The 9,718-nt window shown below is 39.2% G+C and overlaps 1 long non-coding RNA gene across 1 annotated transcript; it reads right to left on the bottom strand.

The window, feature by feature from the left end:
• Positions 1 to 6,401: 6,401 nt before the first annotated feature.
• On the bottom strand, positions 6,402 to 7,876 carry LOC127543499 (uncharacterized). Its single transcript, XR_007949244.1, has 2 exons — positions 7,346 to 7,876; positions 6,402 to 6,845 (listed from the first exon to the last, which is right to left on the bottom strand). It is a non-coding gene; the product is annotated as an uncharacterized LOC127543499 (long non-coding RNA).
• Between the last annotated feature and the right edge of the window lie 1,842 nt (positions 7,877 to 9,718).

Genomic DNA, 9,718 nt, shown 5'->3' with positions numbered 1-9,718 from the left:
GGGCCATTAGAAATGCTAGAGCAGGCTAACCTCTTCATTTTACAAATTAGGAACTCTGAGGTCCAGAGGGATCTAGTTAATCAATAAACATTAATTAAAGTAGCCACTGTCTTAAGTGCTAAGTGTTGGAGATACAGAGAAGGATAAAAGACAGTCACTGTCCTTGAGGAGTTCACAGACTAAAGGAGGAGACAACTTGCAAATAACCATCTACAAGTGAGCCACATATAGGACCAATAGGAACACAACAAAGGGAAGGCACTATGGGGAAAGGCTTCCTGTGGAAAGTGGGATTTCATTAAAGTGACTTACCCAAGGTCATGCAGACAGCAACAGAAGCAGGATTAACATCTGGGTCATCTGACTATCCTGACCCAGTTTTATCCTCAGAGAATCCTGAGTCTGTCTCTTTCCCACTAAATCCTATGCTTTGGATGCACAAATATCTTGTCCTTGTCTCCCAATGAAGGGTTTTTCTTTGCTTTACTTGCCTACCTCCCCACTCTTGCCATTGTCACCAAACTGTCTACATTGTCTTTTGGATGGGATGGGAGTTGGGGAGGAAGAAGATAAAGAAGAGGATGAGAGGAACTAAAGGAAAAAAAGCTAGTCTCCCTCCCTCCCTGCTCCCCCATCTCCTGCCCCACAACCTTTCCCCTGGGGACCCCAGCTTCTCTGGGATAGCAAAGAGCTTTGGGTGCCCACCTGGCCCAGGGGCCATGTCTGGACACTTCCTAACTGATGAAATTCACTAATAAGTAAAACTGGGCTCCTCTTTGGCCATCATTAAATCCAGGTTTATCCATAAGCTCCTTATAAAAGCTATTTCACTTTCACATCCTCAGTGCCCAGTGTGGAGCCTAGCACACAGCAGCAAACAGTAATAAATGTTTGATTGTTTTTGGAGCAGTCTATTCCATCTTCTTCCGATTTCACTATTCCATTCCCTTGCTCAAGAACTGAGTTAACTCCATATTACCTAGAAAATCTACTGCAAATGGCTCTTTGAGATTCTCAGAGATCCAGAGGATCTGGTTCTCAGTTCCAACACTCATTAGCCCTGTGATCTTAGGTCAGTCACAACCTTTCTGAGCCTCAGATTCTGTAAAGTGAGGCTAGTGAATCATAGGATTTAGAAGGGGGAAAGGGTCTGCAGGCATTACCTAGTACAACATTTCATTTTACAGATGAAGAAACTGAGACAAAATCTCTTGCTTTCAAGGAACTTATATTCTACTGGGGAATACAATCAGCAATTAAAAATTAATTTTTTTTATTGTTATGAACTTGATAATATTAATAATCATGAACACTTCCTTATACAAAAAAGCATAAAAGAATCTGTTAAGTACAGCTTGTTTTAAGTCTATATTAATTTTATCATTGTAATTCCAACTCGGTCCTGCTTGTGTCCCTTTCTGAACTTCCTTTTTTTCTTCTTTATGTATTTTTATAATGTTCCACTGACATGGAAATATTAATGCTGTGCTTCTTTAAGCCCAGTTTGGTCCTTTGTCTTGAATGTAGTCTCTCCTGCTATTTCAGTCCACGGATCTCTCAAATCTCTCACTCTCTCTTCCTTCCTCTTTCTCTCTCTGTCTCTCTCTAAATTCATAAAGCACCCACATTCTGTACTTCCTAGTTTAGCTTTAAACCTAGGTTAATATTTCACTTTCAGGATTTGAATAGCACATTTTCATGGGTGTTAAAATTGGAGTATAAAATCCTAGGAAGCAGAGACCACTTCTCTCCCTTGGTCACTTAGTCCAGTGCTAGGCACATGGCAAGGATTCAATAAATACTCAATAAATGAGAAAACTTTAGATCCTGAAATTGTGAATTTGTATTCCCTCTGAGGAGAATCTGTTGTGTGTCTCTCTCTCAGAGTCCAGCTCCTACATCTGCCCCTCAGGGTTCCATGCATGATTTGTGGGATTTTCTTTTCTCTAATGATATTATTGGAGCCTCCATTAGCTGTGTTCTCCCCATTGTAAGCCATCAGTAACTAGTCTCCAGTTTTTATTTAACTATCGAACATCATATGGCTTTTACAAAAGGATATTTACTTCAGAAACAGCAAGAACATACCTTTTCTCCAAAACTTTGGGGAGGGATGGAAGGAGGTACTCCCTCTAATCCACCTCAGTCTCTAGGGAGAAGGCTTATGTTTCAGGTCAGTACCCACAAAAACTGGTTCCTTCAAGCTCATGTCCAAAAGTGACATCTCTGCTTAACCACCGTTGGGCAGAAGAGGTCCTGATGGTCACTCCTTGCTCCCTGGGGCATTGGTGCTAGGCTGATTGGAAAACCCCGCTTGGAATGCCAGGGCATGAAAGGGCCCCCCTCACTCTGGAGTGCTGGAATGTTGGTGTGTTCTCTGGAGCTTTTGGAACTAAACCTCAGTCTTCTCCCTCCATCTGAACAGGAGAAGCACAAACACAAGGGTCAAGGCCTGAGGCCCACAGCCTCCGAGGGGAGCAAGCCCTGCAGCCTTTCTGTATTTGTTTTTTACTGGATGCCATGAGGGAAGGACATTAATAAAAGTTGTTTTTGGAACAAATGAGGACAAGAGAAAGTAGAAGAAAATGATAAGCCTTTTTAAATGTCTCTGCAGCCAGCCAAAGAAGCCCCTCTTCATCAAGGCATTAGCCAGCAGAGCCAGTTACAGGCTGTACAGGAATGACCTATCATCTCTCCAAAGTGCTTTTATTCCACCTCATCTTGACCCTGGGGAACACAAGCTCCTAAGCCTCTTCTGCATGACAAAGCACTGCCTGGGATACTCCTGGGTCTCCATTACATCTCATTTCATGTACATGACTTCCTTGCCTCTCAGTGAGCCACTTAGGATCCTCCCCACCCTGTGCTGGTTCCATGCCAGGCTAATTGCCATGATTGGACACACCCGGAGAGTGATTTTCTGCCCAGAGACTGACCCTGAATAATGGAAATGCATACCCTCACTCTATTCCCCAAGTCACAGCCTTGTCTGTTCAGTGGTTAAGTCAAGCTTTCCCCCGGAAGCTGACAACAATTTACTACAATTCCACATCAGCTTTGATTCTGAAACAAAGGGCAAATGTGTCAGTGAGGCTTTTAACTGTTCACCCAGCTTGTCAACTATTGGGCAGAGAGTCATTAAGCCAGGGAAGGGACATTCAATAGTTCCTCTGAGACTTGCTAACTTGAGAGGATTTGGGAGGATGACTTGTTTTCCTTCCTTCTTAGAGATGGCTTCTTTCACCCTGAACTGTCTTTTAAAAGTTTTTTTTTTTTTCAATTAGCAAGCATTTTTTTCTCTCTCTTCCACTATCCTATCCCCTCTGCTCTTATTGGGGAAAAAAAAAAAATAAAACCACTCTTGGAATGAGTATGCATGGACAAGCAAAACAAATTCCCATATTGACCTTGTCCAAAAATGTGTCTTGTTTTGCAAATTTAGCCTTAATTCTCTTTGCAACAAAGGGCCCAGGGTCTCCACTTTTAAGATGATTTCAAGATTCTGGTGCTGTATCATGCTAAGCAACATTTGATTATATATGGTCTGGTCACATAATTGTTTCATAGCCATGTGTATATCTTGTTTGCTCAATTAGAATGTAACTCCTTGAGGGTTAGGACTGGCACTATGAAATTAAATTCTGGAAAAAAAATTATCAGGCTACCAATATAGCCCTGTACCATGCCCTCCAACCATAAAAAGTAAAAAGAAATTGTCCCTGTCATCATGGAGTCAAGGTTAAGTCAAGTCAACAAGCATTTATTAAGTGCCAGGCTCTATGATAAGCACTGAGAATACAAACAGAAGCAGAAAAGAAATATAGTTCCTGCTCACAAGGAACCAGTTTAATGGGGGAAGACAACGTACAATAAGAAGCTGAAAAAAGGGTGGGGCAAAAAAGGCTGGCTCATATTTTCCAATTGATAAATGGTCAAAGGACATGAATAGACAAATTTCAGATGAAAAAATGAAAACCATTTCTAATCATATGAGAAGGTGCTCTAAATCACTATTAATCAGAGAAATGCAAATTAAGACACTTCTGAGATACCACTACACACCTGTCAGATTGGCTAAGATGACAGGAAAAAATAATGACAAATGTTAGAGGAGATGTGGGAAAACTGGGACACTAATGCATTGTTGGTGGAATTGTGAACGAATCCAACCATTCTGGAGAGCAGTTTGGAATTATGCCTAAAGGGCTATCAAACTGTGCCTACCCTTTGACCCAACAGTGTTACTACTGGGCTTATATCCCAAAGAGATCCTAAAAGAGGGAAAGGAACCTGTAGGTGCCAAAATGTTTGTGGCAGCTCTTTTTTGTAGTGGCAAGAAACTGGAAACTGAGTAGATGCCCATTAGCTGGGGAATGGCTGAATAAGTTATGGTACATGAATGTTATGGAATATTATTGTTCAGTAAGAAATGACCAGCAGGATGATTTTAGAGCGGTCTGGAGAGACTTACATGAACTGATGCTGAGTGAAGTGAGCAGAACCAAGAGATCATTATATATGGCAACATCAATTCTGATGATCGTGATTCTTTCCAACAAGATGATTGAGGCCAGTTTTGATGATCTTGTGATGAAGAGAGCCATCTACACCCAGAGAGAAGATGTGGGAACTGAGTGTGGATCACAACATAGTATTTTTATTCTTTTTGTTGTTGTTCTCTTGCATTTTGTTTTCTTATTCATTTTCTTTCCTTTTTGATTTGATTTTTCTTGTGCAACAAGAGAATTGTATAAATGTTTACACATATTGGATTTAACATGTATAACATATATTGGATTGCTTGCCATTTAGGAGAGGGGTGGGGGGAAAGAGGAAAAATATGAATCACAAGGCTATGCAAGGATTATTGTTGAAAAATTATCTGTGCTTGTTTTGAAAATAAAAATCTTAAAAAAAAAAAAGGCTGGTTCAGACACTTTCCTCAAAATGGAGATTCTGGGAGAAACAGATCAACCAGAGGAAGGGGACACAAGGGCTTGGGAGAAGGCCAAGATTAGCGTAAACTTCCTGAATGAAAAGGATGTCTTAGCATGATGGAGAAAGTGTGGAGAGTCAGGGCAAAACCTGGAGAGGAAGGAAAACATTACTGTCAAATAGGGGAATTTGAGCAAAATAAGGGCAATAGTAGAGCATTCTGTGATACATGCCCTAGAAAGAGACACTATATCATCAATTTGCACAGAGGTTGCAGGGAGATTTGGGATAGCCATCAGAAAAGGCTTTGGGAAAAGTTGGCTTTTATGGGGAACCTTGAAGGATGAATAGGGTTTTGACAAGTAGATGGGACAGGGAGAAATCATTCCAGGAAGAAGAAACAATTCTGGAGCAAAGTCTAGGAGGCAGTAATGTACAGGATGTGTTTGCAGGGGATGGCAAGTCATCCTGTATAAAAGCAAAAATAAATAATATGTTGGGAGTGGGGAGAAAGGAGTCCTGAGCTGAAGTGGGGAAAACAGATTGGAAGGTCTTCAAGGCCAAGTTGAGTTTGATTTTTTTTTTTTTAAACACTAGGAAATGTTTCTTGTTTTTGGTTGTCAGCAGAGGTTGCCTGTGCTCCAAGTTAATATTCAATTATTATATTTAATATGGGGATGATGGGAAACTTGGAGCTATTAAAAGGATCACAAAAGCCAGTGGCCCTGAAACTCCTTCCTCTGGGCTCTCCCAGAGGGCTGAGGTCTTTATTCCTGTTTTCTTTGATTATTTTAATGAGAATGCCCAAGGAAGCCATGTATTCATTCTTCTCCAGGTCTGTTCCTACAGTCCAGACTTTTTTCATTCCCCAACAGGGGTACCTTTGCCTTCTCTGTTTTTCGGCTTCTTTATGTGTTATTTTTTCCCCATTAGAATGTAAGCTCCTAGCAGGCAAGGATTGTTGATGTTTATCATCGGACCCAGCACATAGTAAGCCTTAATAAATCTTTGTTGACTTGATTTGACTTCATTAAAGAGGAAAAAGAGGTATATAAACCCAAGAGAACCTCACCCTACACGTTCAACAATACATGGAACCTTGTAAAGGTTTCAGTTTTCACTGAAAAGGTTCCCATTCAGTGGTCCTCCCTTGCAGCCAGTTGGGAATCCACTTCATAATAAAAGTGAGACAAACTCTTGCATGGGGACATGGATATGTGTAGGTTAATAATTAAAGATGGCAACTGTGTCCATCAACCTTCTAGGTCTTAATAGTTTATGGATGAACTGATGCTAAGTGAAATGAGCAGAACCAGGAGATCATTATATACCTCAACAATGATACTGTTTGAGGATGTATTCTGATGGAAGTGGATCTCTTTGATAAAGGGAGCTAATTCAGTTTCAATTGATCAAAGATGGACAGAAGCAGCTACACCCAAAGAAAGAACACTGGGAAATGAATATAAACTGTTTGCATTTTTGTTTTTCTTCCCGGGTTATTTCTACCTTCTGAATCCAGTTCTCTCTGTGCAACAAGAAAACTGTTCCGTTCTGCACACATATATTGTATTTTGGATACACTGTAACCCATTTAACATGTATTGCTTGCCATCTGGGGGAGGGGGTGGAGGGAGGGAGGGGAAAAATAGGAACAGAAGTGAGTGCAAGGGATAATGTTGTAAAAAATTACCCTTGCATGGGTTCTGTCAATAAAAAGTTATTTTAAAAAAAACAGTTTATGGATGAGCCTCTAGGAAGTCAGGCAGCAGACCTAAGTGGAACAAAGATAGGGGCCTAAAATAAACACATTGCCCTGGAATTTCCCTTCCCCTTTCCTTCTTCTTGTTTTCCTGGGGTTCCAAAGGAATCCATGAGGGCTGAACTCAGCTTCAGGTGGCTCCTTTGCCCTGTAAGAGACAGAAGATAGTTATACTTGGGGTAGTCAGAGTGCTTGATGGTGTCTGGCTCTGTGTGTTTCTTGGGTTTTGGGTGGTCCCTTTGCTTATGGGATTCACAGGTATTTCAGTCTGAGCTCTGAATTCAGGCTAAAATGATGATGATTCTCCAATTCATAAGGCTAGAATACTATTGCAATAGTATGAAAGTCTATAAAATTGGAGAAGGCTTTAAAGGGGTGGGGGTGATGGTGGGGGTAGAAGGGTGAGCATAATTAACAATTCATGTTAGCTTACTAGAAGAGGTACTTCCCTTTAGTTTGAAACTGACAAATTTAGGACAAAAATGGGACAACTTCACAAACTAAGGAGCAAACTTAAAAAAAACACCTTGTAAATACTTTCAGTCTAATGGAGAAATGGGTTTTGTAAGTTTTTTTTTTTTTTAATGATTTTAGGTATTGTAATTAGAATAAGTTGAAAAACTACAAAGTTTGGGGAGTAAGTCTTACCTTTGTATAGGCACCAAGTATAATGACTATAAGTCTTTTGAAGGGTGGACAATTATAGTCTGTATTCTTTTGGAAATCAGGATGGTCTTGCTTATATCCTTGTTCCCAATTCAGGTTTTTCTCTGATTAGCAAGCAAATCTTAATGAGATGTCTCAAGTGAAAAGAGGTATGGTGTCATCAGCAATGATCATTCTTTGAAGCTCCAGCCCTCTGATGACTCTGGAATTCTTAGATGGTTGAGGGAGACAGGATATTCCTGGACAAAGAAAGGATGAGGAAGGTTATGGATCTGGAGATGTGAAGGAAGGATAAGAAGGAAATGAGGAAAGAAAGGGAAGGAGGGAAAAAAGAAAGGATAGAAGGTTGTACTTAGGGAGGAATAAGGAGATTGAAAAAAATAAATTCAAGGATCAGTGGGCATCAGTCTGGATAGAAGGGCCCTTCCTACTCCACCCAGTAGAGACACTAAAGTGAGAAGCTAGTGACTCTTATGTCCTGAACATGTCTCAACTCTATGGAGATTTAGTAGTAAAATAATTCATTCTTCAAGATTTTGGGAGCCTTGAATATGCCCTCTCACCAAAAAGAATATATGCAGAATCAATAGGAATCACAGAATTTTAGACCCTGAAGTACTTGGGACATTATCTAGTTCAACTAACTCCCTTATGTAATAAAAAAAGAAAACAGGACCTGGAGAGAACTGAGATAATTTGTCATTGTCAAATGACAATTCTGTATTCGCAGTGCCACAACAAGAAACCATTTTTCCTTGGAAGTATCTCTTTTCATAATACCATAATTATAAGTGTCTAGGGAACCATGAGATTTTATTTTAGTAAACTGTTTTTTATTTTTCAATTACACGTAAAGATAGTTTTCAACAGTCATTTTTAATAAGATTTTGATTTTCAAATTTTTCTCCCTTTCTACTTCACATCCTGCATTAGTAAGCAATCTGATGTCATACATATACAATCATGTTAAACATGTGTCCACATTATTCATGTTGTGAAAGAAGAAATGGAGCAAAAGTCAAAAGTCATGAAAAACAAAAAACAAAGAAAAAAGATGAGATTAGTATGCTTTGATTTGCATTCAGACTCTACAGTTCTTTCATTGGATGTGGATAGCACTATCCATCAGGAGTTTTTTGAAATTGTCTTAGATCATTGGGTTGTTGAGGATATCTAAGTCTATCACAGTTGATCACACAATGTTGCTGGTACTGTGTATGATGTTCTCCTGGTTCTACTCATTTCAGTCATGAAACTTCTCACATGAACTTCAGTCAGTTCATGTAAGTCTTTTCAGGTATTTCTGAAATCTACCTGTTCATCTTTATAGCTTAATAGCATTCCATTCCATTCATATACTACAATTTGTTCATCCATTCCCCAATTGATGGAAATGGAATCAGTTTCCAATTTTTGCCATCACAAAAAGAGCTGCTATAAATATTTTTTGTATATAACTGTCCCTTTCCCCTTTATAATGATCTCTTTGGGATACAGATCTAGAAGTGGTATTGCTAGATCAAAGGGCATGCACAATAAATAGAAGGCACATTTGAACTAATAAGGTGAATAACTTACTTTTTCACCTTTAGTGAAAAATCTATAGATAAGTTTTTCACTAAAACTATAAACAATGAAAAATGTTTCAAGATCTGCATATTCTCAGCACCCCTGCTCCTCAATTATGTAATCAGCAGGCAGGGTCAGTGATCAAGGTTACTCCCTGGATGAGCCTACAGAAGCTTGAGGTGATTGAAAGAGAGAAGAAAATCCTTCAACTAAAATTCTGCTTCAGAAATTCACTACATACCTTAGGTCACACAAAAAAAAGAAGAACCAGAAAATTCTTCAATGGGCCATATGATTTGAAATTCTTTCCCTTCTTCCCTCTTTTTCTCTCTCATTAAGAAGGCAAGCAATACAAATGCTGTTGGGTGCCATTTGCTTTTTAGACTACAGTCCTTTCCCAACAATTTCATTCTCTCCAATTTACCCTTTACTTATAACAAAAAACAGTTAAGCCCAAACCAACCAACAAATAAACCATATCTTATCAGATATCTCATGAAACATTCTGCCCCTTCATTTGCCCAATTCTTTAATAAAAGGAGGGATGATCTCCAGGATCCAGATTGGCCATTACAATTGTTCTGGCTTCAGTTGTCTTTTAGAATTTTTTTGCCTTTATATTTTTGTAGAAATTGTGTACATTTTCTCCTAGTTGTGCTTACTTCACTCTACATCAGTTCATGCAAGTCTTCCCCATTATTTATTATTACATAATGATATTCTATTTCATTTACATACTACATTTTTTTTTAGCTATTCACCAGTGAATGGACAGCTATCAAAGTT

Source organism: Antechinus flavipes, chromosome 1 (assembly GCF_016432865.1).
Source record: "Antechinus flavipes isolate AdamAnt ecotype Samford, QLD, Australia chromosome 1, AdamAnt_v2, whole genome shotgun sequence".
In the NCBI taxonomy this organism is placed as follows: domain Eukaryota; kingdom Metazoa; phylum Chordata; class Mammalia; order Dasyuromorphia; family Dasyuridae; genus Antechinus; species Antechinus flavipes.
The sequence above is the reverse complement of the archived record's forward strand: the minus strand, read 5'-3'. Positions and strand labels throughout refer to the sequence as shown.